This window comes from Neodiprion lecontei, chromosome 3 (genome assembly GCF_021901455.1).
Source record: "Neodiprion lecontei isolate iyNeoLeco1 chromosome 3, iyNeoLeco1.1, whole genome shotgun sequence".
In the NCBI taxonomy this organism is placed as follows: domain Eukaryota; kingdom Metazoa; phylum Arthropoda; class Insecta; order Hymenoptera; family Diprionidae; genus Neodiprion; species Neodiprion lecontei.
In genome coordinates, this window is record NC_060262.1 from 26235377 (window position 1) to 26249343 (window position 13967).

At 41.7% G+C, this 13967-nt stretch overlaps 1 protein-coding gene across 8 annotated transcripts in view; it reads left to right on the forward strand.

Moving 5' to 3' along the window:
* Positions 1-13967, forward strand: part of LOC107223939 (CUGBP Elav-like family member 4) — a 530321-nt gene that overhangs the window by 149642 nt on the left and 366712 nt on the right. Inside the window, exons 1-2 of one of the 8 annotated variants that reach the window (XM_046733420.1) lie at positions 1159-1300; positions 1609-1840. The exons of the other annotated variants lie outside the window; for them this stretch is intronic. The gene's annotated coding sequence lies outside the window, so the exon portion shown is untranslated. Of the gene's footprint in view, positions 1-1158; positions 1301-1608; positions 1841-13967 lie in introns of those variants that run through there. 8 annotated transcript variants of the gene reach the window in all.

Consider the following 13967-nt stretch of genomic DNA (forward strand, 5'->3'; position numbering starts at 1 on the left):
GAATGATAACCGTATAGAAGAGACGGAGGAAGGACGAATGTCATTACGACTATCGTAATGTAAAATCGAGCGATTCACGTGGAGTCTGTGTTAGTTATCGCTATTTAGTCCGTTCCGTTCTCCGTCCTTAATTAATTAACGCCGGCTGAATAATAATTATCGAAATGAAAGATGGTATCTGTAGCTTATTTATTGGATCAGTGATATCGGGTAGGTAGCCTGTTCGAGTTCGCTTCCTCGCTCGTTCGCCGGTTCGTCCGCGTGCCCGAGCAGCGATAGCATATCTAAACGCGACTCCCTAATTGATTCATAAATTAATTTGCTCTACGTTGCGAATATTTACGGGTTTTAATTACACTTTGCCATTATCTGGTTTTATGTCTCCCCCGTGGTGCAAACGCAAATGTGACCCCATGGGCGCGATGGGCGCGGTTCCAGGGCATCGCTGATGTCTTCCTGCTTCACGGCCTGAGCGCATTTTCTAACCGACACCACGCGCGCCGCCATTAGCGATTGACGGCGATCCGACCCTAGGTAGATCCTAATCTCTTCCCTGGACGTCTCTTTCGACTCGGATTCTACTACAGCGGGCAGTTACGAATTCTTAGTACCTGGTCGAGCGAGCGGAAGTACAGATGATTAAATTCATAAATCTACATGATATAATGCGTTGAATATCGGTGCTTTGAACTGTTGCTACCGAAATTATGTTTCCACACACTTCAGATTTCGAACCGATCCACAATCTTCGTCAAACTGTTTGACGAAATATTTGTACACGCAATTTTTTTGTAAGCAGCGTCATGTCATGGGGAAACAGAATCTCTATGTCTGTACGTTCCAGAAAAGTCGAATGAATTTTCCAAACGTTAAAATCTTCGAATTTCGAACTAATTGCGTGTCACGATCTGAACCGAGACCTTCAATGAGACACGAAGGATTAGATTATCTGTATAAAGATTCGTTGATGAAATCTTCATACACTCTGCCATCAATATTGAGCATAAACATACACACTGTAAGTAACTAAGACATCAGGCACACTGAGCCCGTGTTATTCCGCCTTATCGTGGCGAAAATATTTTGATCTTGCGATCGTTACCGGTGAACTCTAGCTGCCTGGATGTCAGTCTGTGTCTGGAAACGGGGCGGGATGCTCTCTGCGAGTGATTTATTATCGCGAAGTATCCGTATAATACGCATATTACGCAGGTGCGATTCGTGAGAATGGTTTATCAGATACAGTGATGCAGTTTCGTGCGTGACAGTGACGTCGTGCTGAGATAGTTAATCAAAATAGGTGTGATCATGTGAATGTGCTAGTCTGAATTACAGAAGCAAATCACTATTTTATGAAGCCGAAGCTAGCAGCAGAGTTAGCAGCCAAACGTGTTAAACTTTTTGGAAATAGAAAAATGCAGTTCAGATTTACTCTCGTAATTCTAGTAATATCACAAAATATTGATTTGTGGACTTCGTTACCTTATTTCGAATGAATGTTAGAACGTTTGGCTGCTAATTCCGGCTGCTACTTTTAGCCTTGTCACTATTTTGCACATCGGATTGTGATTTTGATCAATAATCGATTCAACATTTGTTTATTGATAGTTTCATTGGAATTCTTCTCGCGTATCATATTGTGTCTTTGATTCGAAATTTGAATTTTTTTACTGATTCACCTGATCGTTTCTCAAGATTGTCACGGTATATTTCCAATAAATTGTGATTATTCAAGCCCAGTGATAGTGCATGTGGTTCACAATAGACTGAGTGAGATAGATTTCATCGTACGACACTCAACTTCTCACCTACGCTACGATGGAGCACGGATCTTTTCGAGGTAAAATACAACTTGTAATATTTAATTTGTTATTTAATCCTCAATAATTTAGCGGGAATAGATTTATCACAGAAAATGACGCGTCGTTTACTGCATTACTTTTAAATAGTGATGTATCAATATTGTCCGCATTGGAAGCGAGGAGAATTTCAAGGACAAGCGTTTATTTCAGTAACTTTCTGGGCACTTTATTGTTCATTTGTCATTATTTATCCCTGTGATCGGTTTACCTCATGCGGTTGAAATTATTATTAAATGTTTTGGATCCATGTGAAAGATTGCTTATCAAATACATGGCTGTGTATATTTGTAGATCAATCATTGAGATGATTTATACATACGTACATGTAGTACGAAAAAAACAGCGAACAGGACATTGTTTTTTCGTCAGAGGATGATCGCTGGTTATGTTGTATCTGTTTACCGGTTAGCTGCGATCTGGGTAGGGAGTTTATCCAAAAGTTTACGCGATATTTATTATATCCGAGTTCGTGAGAAGAGTATAAGGGCCACGCATACTGAGTAATTCGGCGCGAAGCCAAGAGAAAAAAAGTACGATAATTTATTAATTTGCCGGGTGCGTTTTTGGGTCAGAATCATATCCAGGCAGAATACTCGCTGGCAAGGTTCCCAAATGAATGGAAAAAAGAGAGGAAAAATGACGGAAGAAAAAAAGAGAATATCATGTTTCTGCAAGCTCAGCAGTTTGAGGAAGCTAGTACCCTTCTAGGGATGATATGACGTAAACAAATAAATAAAACGAGCCATAAGTGAGTCAGACGTATAATATATGTACATGAAACATTCAAGCATCACGTGAAGGGTGAAATATTTTAAGTATATTTTGACCCGCGCATGATGCGGAGGCGAAATGATTCACCGTAACAGACATATAATCCGTGGATAAAAGCTCGCGCTTGTGTAACGTAGGTGTAGAAAAACCATTGCCCTATCCACCCGCCGCCGTCACAGACTGGGAAACGAGTTTCAGTTGAAAATGCATTATGCTATTGGCAAAGCCGGCCGGCACTTTGGCAAGCCGATCTGTTTAAACATGTATTTCCTCGGATATCTGCGTATATTTTTGACAAAATATTCAGCGTCTATGTAAACGGCTTGTTCGGAGGGATTCGATTTGGGTGTATAAAATTCTGCGCGATTTATTCGACTTCAAAGTCTAGAAACTTGAAAGTTTTATCGCTCCAATCCCGAAGTTCCGTAAAGTTATTCAACGTTTACCATCTAATAAGGTAATGGTTCGCCTAATTCATTGATATCACGGAGCCGAACGTGAACGTGAAATGGAATTAAAACGTAGCGCACAAACATTCTCGCGCATGCAGCACTGCTGCAGCTTCGACGATTCCGGGGAAAATAAGCTAGTATTCGTTATTTCGATAATCCGATTTTCAAACTTCTGCTCTGCAGCGAAAGTTCGCCGAATTCCTTGAAAAAACACACCTCCGTCTAAACTCTTACGATTTTCAGTCCGAAATGGCACTCAGTAGGGACGCGAATGCAAATCGAATATGACGAATATCTAGGCTGTAACACACGTACCGAGTTGTAGTCGGTACCTGCACAGTAGCTGCTGTAAAATTTAATATACCCCGTATTCAGCTTTCCAGCTATGCACATCTATGCATTCATGTGCCTTTATATATCCGAGCCTTATTGGTTATTGAATTTTCATGCTTCGCCGTCGATGTAGATATTCGCATATAATATGTACAGGTATATGCATGCAGTGCGCCGGAGCGTTGGTGCAGGCGAGATATCCGAGGATCTAGGCTATCAACGATATGTTTAAATCATAGGGACACACGTCTGACTATTGTGATTCGGAATATACAATCCTCCTGTTATATCATACCGGCAGAGTACGTTATAACGCAGGGCATCGTATCGTGCGAAAAATGTAAACAAAATTGCGCGTGATCGTATTCATTCAATTATCCGAAATGACCGGGAGCGAAGAAACAACGGTTGTAAAAACGATTATACAGCATCGAACAATGCGTTGGTCGAAGGGACGGGTCAGAAGAAATTTGTACCGGAATTGGAAGGCGTGGGAGAGAACATGAGGGAAGGGAGTGACGGAACGAAACTGAGCGTATAATGTTAGGGAAAAAGTGATTCCTTAACAAATATTGATGAGGGGAAAACTGTTACGATGATTCAATTCCAGCGTGGGAGTCCTTTTCGTTTCGGGTATAAGATTAATGACTCGGGATAAAGGGAATCGAAGGAAAATTTTTCCATCGCGGCCTGTTAAATCGAGCGAAAAAATAAGAATACATTTGATAGAAATCTACCCTGGCTGCCTGCTCGAAGAGGGCGATGTATTATGTATACGGGATGAAATGGAATATAGAGAAGGAAGGAAAGCCTTCGCATATCGGGGCCTCTGAACCAATAGGGCGGCGTAATAGTTTCGTCGAACTCGCCCGATGCTGTCGGACAGTGATCTATGCCTCGAAAAAACCAAAATTCCTCAATTTCTTTCTCTAACTACACGTTATATGTATAATCTCACCAGAGGGTAGTGCATGCGAATATTGCCAATGGCAACAGGAAATAATTAGCTACTCGATGATTATATCCGAAATCGTATCGAATCGCGTACCCGCGCATGATGACGATTCAAAATTCAAATTGTTTTTGCCTGCGGCATCTTTTCGTTTTTAGTTTAATTGTGAATTCGAAATTTTCAAACCTGCATACACTTAACCCCCAGTTTCAACTTCCCATGGTAGTGAATTTCGCCAAGGGGGAATCAGGCAAAATCGTTATCCCTGCCTTCTGGCATTGATTTCGCGGTATCGCCACTTGCACAAAATCCGTAAATTTTGAGTAGGTACGTGCTCACAATAAATGCCAATTCATGCATATAACGGAAACTTATCGCTATTGCGGTGCAACCCGGCTACATACATGCTAATTTGAACTAGCAGAGTTGCACTGCATTGTGAGCATTATAAATTCTCACAGCCTCGGGCCTCTCTAGGCATAATTATTTCGGAAATGAAAATCACCATTGTCTGTGTATGTGTTTGTTAAACACGTATACTGGATACACATTTCATTTTTTAGGGATCTCGAACATTCGATTTTCACAAAAAAAAAAATAAATAAAAATATATGATTTATTTGCAATTGTCTTATTTATTGAATAGAATAGAACGAGTTAAAAATCATTGCGTATATAATCACATATAATGCGATATATGTTTACGTCCTCACATACATATGGCCATGTAGCTGCTTGATATCGGATATTTAGATTGATCGAACATGAATGTGAATGAAAATTGACTAAATTCCTGGGGAAATTCTTGATCTCCATAAATGGAATACCGATAATGTATGCGACAGAATATAATCCCATTGAATGCGGTGAAATGCAATGATTCGCCAGTGAAATCACATGACTGCTTTTGCTCCCCGCACACAGACACTTTGTGCAAGGCTATAATTACTTTATACGTTTATGGATCTCTACGTTCTTCGGTCTACACGTTCGCATTCATCTCTGCATTCGTATCCGCCACACCAACGCTTCTTCACCTACACCGCGTTACATTATACATATACGTATATCATATGAATTTGACTACGAATTGTTTGGAAATGGCGGACGTAATTGCAATACGACGCAGCTATGAAGTACGTTTAATTATACCGGAAACTAGCGTCAGACACATTAGGAAGAAGACTGGTTCAATCGCTCATGTACCGAAATATCTATTTCTTATCGTGTTTAAAATAATGAACATACGTTTGTTTGACACAAGCTTTTTTCTGAAATCCGAAAACTTGACTTCGAATTATCTGCAGTGTATATTTCACTGTCACAGTTATAAACCAATTTTACAGTTTTGAACAGTTCTATTGTAGCAGAAAATTTTTGACAGCACTGTCAACTTATCCAATTCCGCACACAACTGCTGACGTTGAAATGAACATAAGTATATCGTAATATTTACTCGTTTCACTGACTAATCAAGTATGCATGGCAATTTGGAGAAACTGCTTTCACTCGGCATGTTCCTTGTCAGATCGACGTGGAAGTGGGTCAGCCGCGTAGAGCTTTTTTTCACGTGTGTATGCGAGTGTGTAAGAGCTTCATCCTTGAAGTGGCCAAATGGAATGACAAACGAGCCTGCGCCAAGGGGGGGGCTTCAGGCAATCTCGTATCCTACTTTACAACCCGATGCAATTGCGAAAATAGTGCCGTGGTGGAGATGAGGAAACGCCCGGGCAGAATCTGCGCCGTTTATCGGGGTAACGACGAAAACGAGGCGCGGGTTAACGTGTCGCGAGTTTAGCCGGCAGGACACAAAACGCCGATCCGAGTTCGGTTCGTTCGAGCAAAGCCATTGGCTTAAATCGAATTCTGGGGTATACTGTAGGAGCTGAAACGGCGATGGCGGAAAGATTCGAAGCCAAGTTACACAATAACGCCAATATTTGACACACGTAATGCGAGTGTATATTGAACGGCGATGGCACAAATGCATCGCTCACGCGAGCATCGCGAATTACCGGAAATACGGTTCGTGAATCGATAACGCGATAGGTGGATGGCGTGGCTGCTCTGCTTCTGCATTTCGGTATTGCTGCTGTCTCTCTCTCTCTCTCTCTCTTTCTCTCTCTCAACTGAACAATGAAATTTAAGTACCTACCACCCAAATTTTGTTGCGCCCGTATGAGAAACGTTGCAAGAGTCAACTCATTATACCCACACTTACCCGAAAAACATCATCTTGCACACAAACCTGCAAAAACAATTTACTCACTGGAAATAACAATTTATTGTGTTGAAATAAATTTTTTCGAATAACATTTTTTTTTTATCTTTTACACCAATATATTCCGTTTTCTACATAACGATTTAGCACGCATCTTTACGATTCTTAGCGTGTTAACTTCGATGAGGTACGAGGTGGAAGTTAGTCACGTTAATATAAGAATATTATTGGTGAACCGTTACTATTTTCAAAATAATCCATGACTATTAAGGTGAGTCGAATCTGCAAAACGTGCGCATGATTGATTGCTTCGTCACAATGAATCACAGAATCCTAAAGATAATTCTGAAATTTCACAATACGATTTTTGTCCTACATGAATATGATTGAAATGCACGTTCTGAACTTTAACCTCACGATGATTAGCAAGAGATTTTCTTCGTTACATGAATTAATAAGTTATACCCAGTGTACTAATCATGTGAATCCTGTAAATAAAAAATCATTGAGAAGATCATTACAGAGTACGAATTGGAAAGGAACGATGGTTGAAAATTATTCGCGAATGAGGGACGTAGGAAAGGGTAAGAGGAGAAAACAAAGAGGGGAGAAAGGAGGAACGGGGAATGCAGAGGATAGAGGGGTGTAAATGACGTCGACGAGGATATGGATAATTAATTTCCTTTGTCGAGGCAGCCGAGAGATGCGAGATGCGTGCCACTGACAGGACCGACGACCTCGCGACTACTGCACAATAATTTTGCCCGCTGGAGGCGGCGGCGTGGCAGCCGGGAGTATAAAGCAGGACCGTCGCGAACAGAAACGCGTGCTTGCGCAATGAACGAAGAATCGCGTCATCGAAGTTGCGGGGATCTTGTCGATGAGGAGAATCGCGTGAAAATCGCTCCTTGAAACCCCTTTCGTTTTTAAGCCATGCAGCGCCGAGCCGAACTTGATCGGATATAATATAATTGTGCCAAGTTACACGGGATCTTTGGCTCGAGCGCAGCTTTTACTGCGGCAAAACTTTTGAATAACTTTTCTTCAAAATTGACTCTACCTTGCGCTTCGGCAAGAGTTTCTGTACCTGTAAACGCGCGGGGGAAACTTTTCGCCCGGCTTTCAATCTAGACGCTCCAATTCAATGCCCAGCTTTTCTTCAATTCTTTACGTTTTTGTTGATCAGGTTATATTGGTATAATTGGTAATATAATGCTCACTCAGCCCTGTGGAATATGGCTTGAGATCTAAGGCGGATCGCGAAGAATTATAAAGAGATTGGTTTCCGGGAAACGGTCAAGCCACTTATCACCGAATCGTAGAATTTATTGACTTGAAACGTAATTTGCATGTGCATCACGGGTTGATGGACAGTCAAGACGATTCATTCGCGAATATTCTGATGAAGCATGCGGACACATCGCAAGAAAGTATACCGAGAAATTATATAGCATGGGTACAGTGTGAACGATCAAATTAAAATCAACAAATCATTTAAAGCTACAAATATTTTGCACTTAAAGTAAATTGATTGTAACTGAAATACAGTAAAAATAGAATTTATAATATTTGCCAATAAAGTTCACGTAATGCCACATTGATTTTTATTTGCTAACAATAGTTCTAAGCGTATAGATTTTGCGTGTCATGATCCGGTTTAAAATTTGTTCAACTTATTCCGTTACTTAGTGTAAAATTTTTTCACGAATCGTGTGATTTCCTAATACAAATTTTCTCGAGGACGTTGGCCTTTTTACAAGTATGGCGTATAACTAATGCAATCCAGTGTCTTTTTTCGTTGAAATTTTCCCGTTGAATTCTTTGTCGGGTTGATGACTGAACAACGAAAAGACGGGTAAATGGCTTAGAAGTGGACGTCCTGCAAGATGCAAGAGGATGGGCAATGATCGCCAAGACGATTTTAGTGGGTGGTTTTCGTGTTTTCGGATAAAAAGAAATTTCCTGTTCAAACCGAAGACTGGAATCCTTGATATCAGTTACTGATATCTCAACCAGTTAGGAATAGTTCCGATGAAAAACGAGCATAGACCAAAACTATGTAATCGGGAATGGAACTTGCGTCGTAATTTAGAAAATCAATTACATTCGAGCTTCTGATTCGTACTACCAAACTTTATACATCTAAATGATTTATCCTGGATGCACAAAGCTGCTTCATCTTTGTGAAAAAAAAAAAAAAATGGCCGCATAATATGTAAAGCCACAGCGAGAACTGGGTGCGTCGAAAATTTAATTATTATATTTTATTCATCATACGAGTGCGCCTGATAAAAAATGACCTACTCAAATGCATGCAGGGGAATGCGGTACTTTCAAAACATTTTTATACGGAAGCGAAAAACCAGATTTCTGAAATACTTGATCACGTCATTGTTCCAAAATATTTTCGGCGATCCAGTTAGGATGCACATGTTTCTGATATCCATTTAACATTCTAAATTAAGCGAATGTAAAATTTACCGATTCATAGTGAAAATCCGAGATGCAGTTTTCAACGGAAAGATTGCTGGCTCGTACTTCTTTTCATAATACTGACGCGTCTGAATGAGATGTATCGTACTTTTATTTTTCATAATCGTCTTTTTATTCCGTGCACCGTCTGGCAATTTCAATCTACCTTCCGATTATTTTATGCCCTGTGAAAGTTCGGTTTCGCGTAGTTTTCTCAGCGAGTTTGAATGCAACACCGCCGGGAGCTTATTGCGAATCGTATATAGGAACGAGCCTGTGATGAGATTCCACTATACATGTAATCCTCCAGGGTGAGAATAAAGCGGGATACTTGTTGTTTGCTCCGGCAAATTCTTTTGTACGTTGTTGTTGAAACCAATTGAAATATGGTTCAGCTGAGAAAATTAGCAAAGAAAAGAGAGAAGAGAGACGGGTATATGTAAACGAGCGAATAAGAAGCATCGGCGGAATTGTCGTTAACGAAAGTCATTGTGTTAAGAGACTGCTCTGCGCCACAGCAGCGTGTACTTTTCTTTTCCACTTCCGCGCGGCCAATCTCTCGCTTTCTCCTCTCTCCTCTCTCCTCTCTCCTGATAACCTCGATCCCGTTGGATGCGTGTCGCGGTCCAGACGGTAGGGATATGCCACGGAGATGGAGATGGAGATTGGGATGAAGATGGAAGCAGAGTGTAAGAAGCGGTCGAAACGGGAAAAGAATTTCGAAGATGCAGAGAGCCAGGAAGGACGCGGATGGGAAACGAGCGGCCATGTAAACCGGAATGAATCTCACAGCGGCACGTGGCTTGGCCAGGATCCACACCCCCTCCTCACCCCAGTGCAACCCCAACCCCAGGTCGAACCGCCCTCCCTCGCGTTCTGCAAGCTTTTTATGTTGAGAATTTAAATTAGATACAACCACTCTCCATCCACAGCCACTGAAACCCACCGTGCCTACTGAATCAGCCCTGCAGCAGGAATACCTACCTACTTCCTTATTTTACAGAGGTTTACTTAATAGCGTTATTTTCTTTGTCTCCTACCTCGGATAAGAAATTTAATATTTATGCATTATTCAGAGCGTGCCAGCGCCCTTTGGAATATATATTTACGCAAATTTCTTGTTTGGATTGTTCGCGTTAATGACGCTGCGAGCTAGTTATTCTTATATATATATATACTATATATATATATAGGTAAGGCCAATGAGTTGATCCTTGGGAATAACAATTAAGTCGCTTTGAAGATCTGACTTTCTTTCTCTCGTCTGAATAATCCCTAGGGGTGAAACTTGTCGTTACATTGCAGCCTTCGTCCTATTACCGCAAACAATATCAATCCCGCAATGGGTTCTCAGCCACGAGGAGGAAGTTCGTGAAAACAAGTTATTCCCTCATTGTTAGTGATTTGCAATGGCTCATTATCCAGGCAATTAGTAGTTTGTGTAATGAATTTAAGTGTTTCCGCTCGGAATTAGCATGCTAACTGCTCTGTCTCTATCTCTCACTCTCGTCCTCGCTCTCTCACACTACCTCACCCTGTCTCCGCCCCCAAACTCTGCACCCTGCACGGCGTTGGGGAAGCGTTGCAATTCACGCCACGCTAAACTAGGTTCAAGCGTAGCCCGCTTGCATTCAGAGCAGCTCTCAAATAATTGATTTCATACGAGCCTCGTCGTTAGTCAAACGAGAAATCGGGTAGCTAGAGTGGAGAAGGTTATTCATCTTCCACAATCAAGCATACGGTCACCCACACTTTGAAGTCTCGAATCTTTGATTTCGCGAGTGGTGAAAAAATAATTTAGCCGAAAGGAAGCTGGGAAATTCGGTATCTAAAAGACAGAAAAAAGTTCTGTTCATATAACTAATCGTATCTATCAGTTGTGCGAAAAGTGATACATGTAACAGGGCCGAAAGGCGTTGGCTAACACAAATTTGTTACACTCTCGGAGCATTTTTTAATGCATCACAAAACCTGCGAGTTGGAAAACGTTCATACTTCAATTCTGCGATACCTAGCTGCAGGCTAACTTACAAATAATTTTTCAAACATCCGTAAGCCGATCAGTAATAAAGAAGAAGAAAAAAAAAAAAAAACTGTCAAGGCGAGTTTTATCTCGAGTTAATATTATACAGCGAGTCGCCCAACAGCCGTATAAGAGTTTTGATCTCCTCCGAGATTTATGAGCTTCTGTTTGAAAGGTGTTTCCAAAAACGAGACGATAGCACACATTTTCGTGTACATAAAGGATCGAGGGGTAGAGGAGGAGAAGAAGGATAGTAAAAAAATTCTAAATAACGGTAAATTCCAGACGGTACACAATATCTCGCTGATATTCCGATATATTGGTGCCCGTATCGATGTTTGCCAAAGCGAGAGGCAGTCCGGGGTGGGGGTGAGGTGCAAACAAGAAAGGAGAATACCTCGCGCCACGCCATGATTCCATACCATACCATGGCATGCCATGCCCAAGAACCAGGGAGACCCGGTTCTCGGATGGAGAGTGGAGGGTGCAGGGTGCTAAGGGTGGAGTGTGCACAGCGGAACATACACACTAGCTAGTCGATGTGATTGGCCTTGTGCCAGAGACCTCTAACGACGCTTTCCGAAGGAGGGGAATCCGACTCCGACTTCGTCGCCCGCCGTCGCCGTTAGACGTCGACCTCGAACAGCCGCCTAGCCGTGGAAGATACGTTGGGACTCCCCGGAACTTCGGGAACCTCCAGCGAGTGACGTGGTGAAGCAATGTTCCCGCTATCACATTTTGGCGCTCCTTCCACCCTTCGCCATCCACTATCGCTATCACTCCTCTCATCGACGTCGCTCTCTGATCTTTGCCTTACTTTACTCGCTTTCGCTAATGAAACGTAATAATAGCTAACAGGACTTACTTGTTGTGACACTGAATGAGCTGAGGCAAAGGTCTTGGATTACGGTGCGAGAATTTTCTTACATGAATTCACGTAGAGCGTGTGATGTGTGTCGAACAACCTCAATGTAGAATCACTCGCGATTGGTGAATTCTCCAACTTCCTTGCAGTATATTCTACCAATCGACTTTCAGCGATGTACTTCTGTTATCCAAAAGGACCGTGATAGTGTTACATTGTCAAGTGTGTACTACAGGGCTCTGTCCTCTATCCGGCAACCATGATCAAGTACTTTTTATGAACCGTAATTAACATGGAAGATATTTTCTAGCACCACTTGTAAAACACATGAATCTTCAATCCAGATATTCTTGAACTTTTCTCACGTATGTTATACCGGTTTATCTTCTCTTCTGATACACTCACGCCTTAGCACGATGAACTCAAAGATTACACCAAAGAAGAGGTACTGCTGTGTTGTAATGGTACTGGTACAGACTAATGAATTATTCAATCTTGGAAGGTGAGCAATGAATTTTGAGGCGGAATGAAGATGTTTCACAATCGGCGAGAAGTCGCTGTGTGCGAAAAGTTTCCAAATTTACTCCTCATTTCGTTGCATTAACCGAGGTGTTTTCTGTACAGCAACCGTTTAGCGTTCGTCTATATCGTTTCAATTCACGGTGTACCTAAAACGGGAAATGCTCTCCCAACTACCAGGAGTAAGCACGTTCGTTTATCCTTGCCAACGTCGGCACCAACTCACCCCAGAAACGGAAAGGCCCTCTTTGCGATGCGTCGAGCGTTTTGGCACATAAAGCTCGTTAAATCCACCAGCCACGTAAAAGGGGGAAATTAGTATTGAGAGGAGCGGATGCTGCCGGATTCGACCGGCGAGGATTTTTGTAATTAATACGACAAAGTTTGAGGGACTTTTTGCGAGGCATGAGTCGTCCCGTTTCCTCACTTCTCACTTCCCTTTCCACCGTAAATAGTCCTCACTTCCTCCCTCTTGTTTTCTCGTATATTCCACTCTCTCTCTCTCGCGAGGATACCGCCTTGAATTCTGATGATCAAGATGTTTCTCGATACATTGCATCACGGTAAAAAGTTTTAAAACCAAGGCAAGTCACGCGAGGATATTAATCCGGGAAAGTCTTTACCGTTGCACGTTAATAATACTTATGGGGCGACTGATTGTATTGAAAGGGAGAGAAAAAAAATATTATAACCTCCGTCACGTCTCGATGTTCGGAGATTCCATGATACTGAAGGCGATGCTGCGAATCGACGTGGCTGGGCCAGACATCTTTTATTGGAACTATAACACAGCCCCTCGCGTCTGCCTATTGTTCGAACTCTTTCACCAGCCGGTGCTCTCATTTAATATTTTTTTTTGTGCCTCCGTAAATCATCCCCGTATGATATTTGGGGTGGGATAAATTAATCGCCAAAAAGTTATCCAAGCATTGATCTCTGGATGGTTGTCATCTTTTCGGGACAAATCTAATCACAATTATTCGATACCAAAGATCAATTTGTCCAGATTGCAAGTCTGGGATTCAAAATTAACAATTTTTGATCCAATTACAAAAGTGGCAACCGAATGATCGGAAGAAAATCGAAATACGAGAGCCAATCATCTGACTGTCGTCAAATTCTTCTCGCACTTTACAGAAGAATTCAACTTGCCAATAAAAATCATAAATCAGTCTTGCAGATTTGTCTTTATCGACAATCAAAGAACGGAGCGAAATATCATTACTCTGTCGGAGAATAGAGTAAGCGAGAAATGTAGTCAGAGTGAGGAAGAAATACAGAGAGGATGAGAAGAGATTGGTAAATTGCTTGCAAGGGGATGGGAGGGACGATCGTTACTTTTTATGTTGATGTTATACCAAATTTATGTATGATCCAAAAGGACTGTAAATTTTTACGAGAATGTTTTTCCACAAAGAATTATAATCGTTGTCGTTTGCAGCTTGGAGCCCCCCTCCCCCCTCCCCTTCTTCACCAACCGCTCCTTTCTACTCGTCT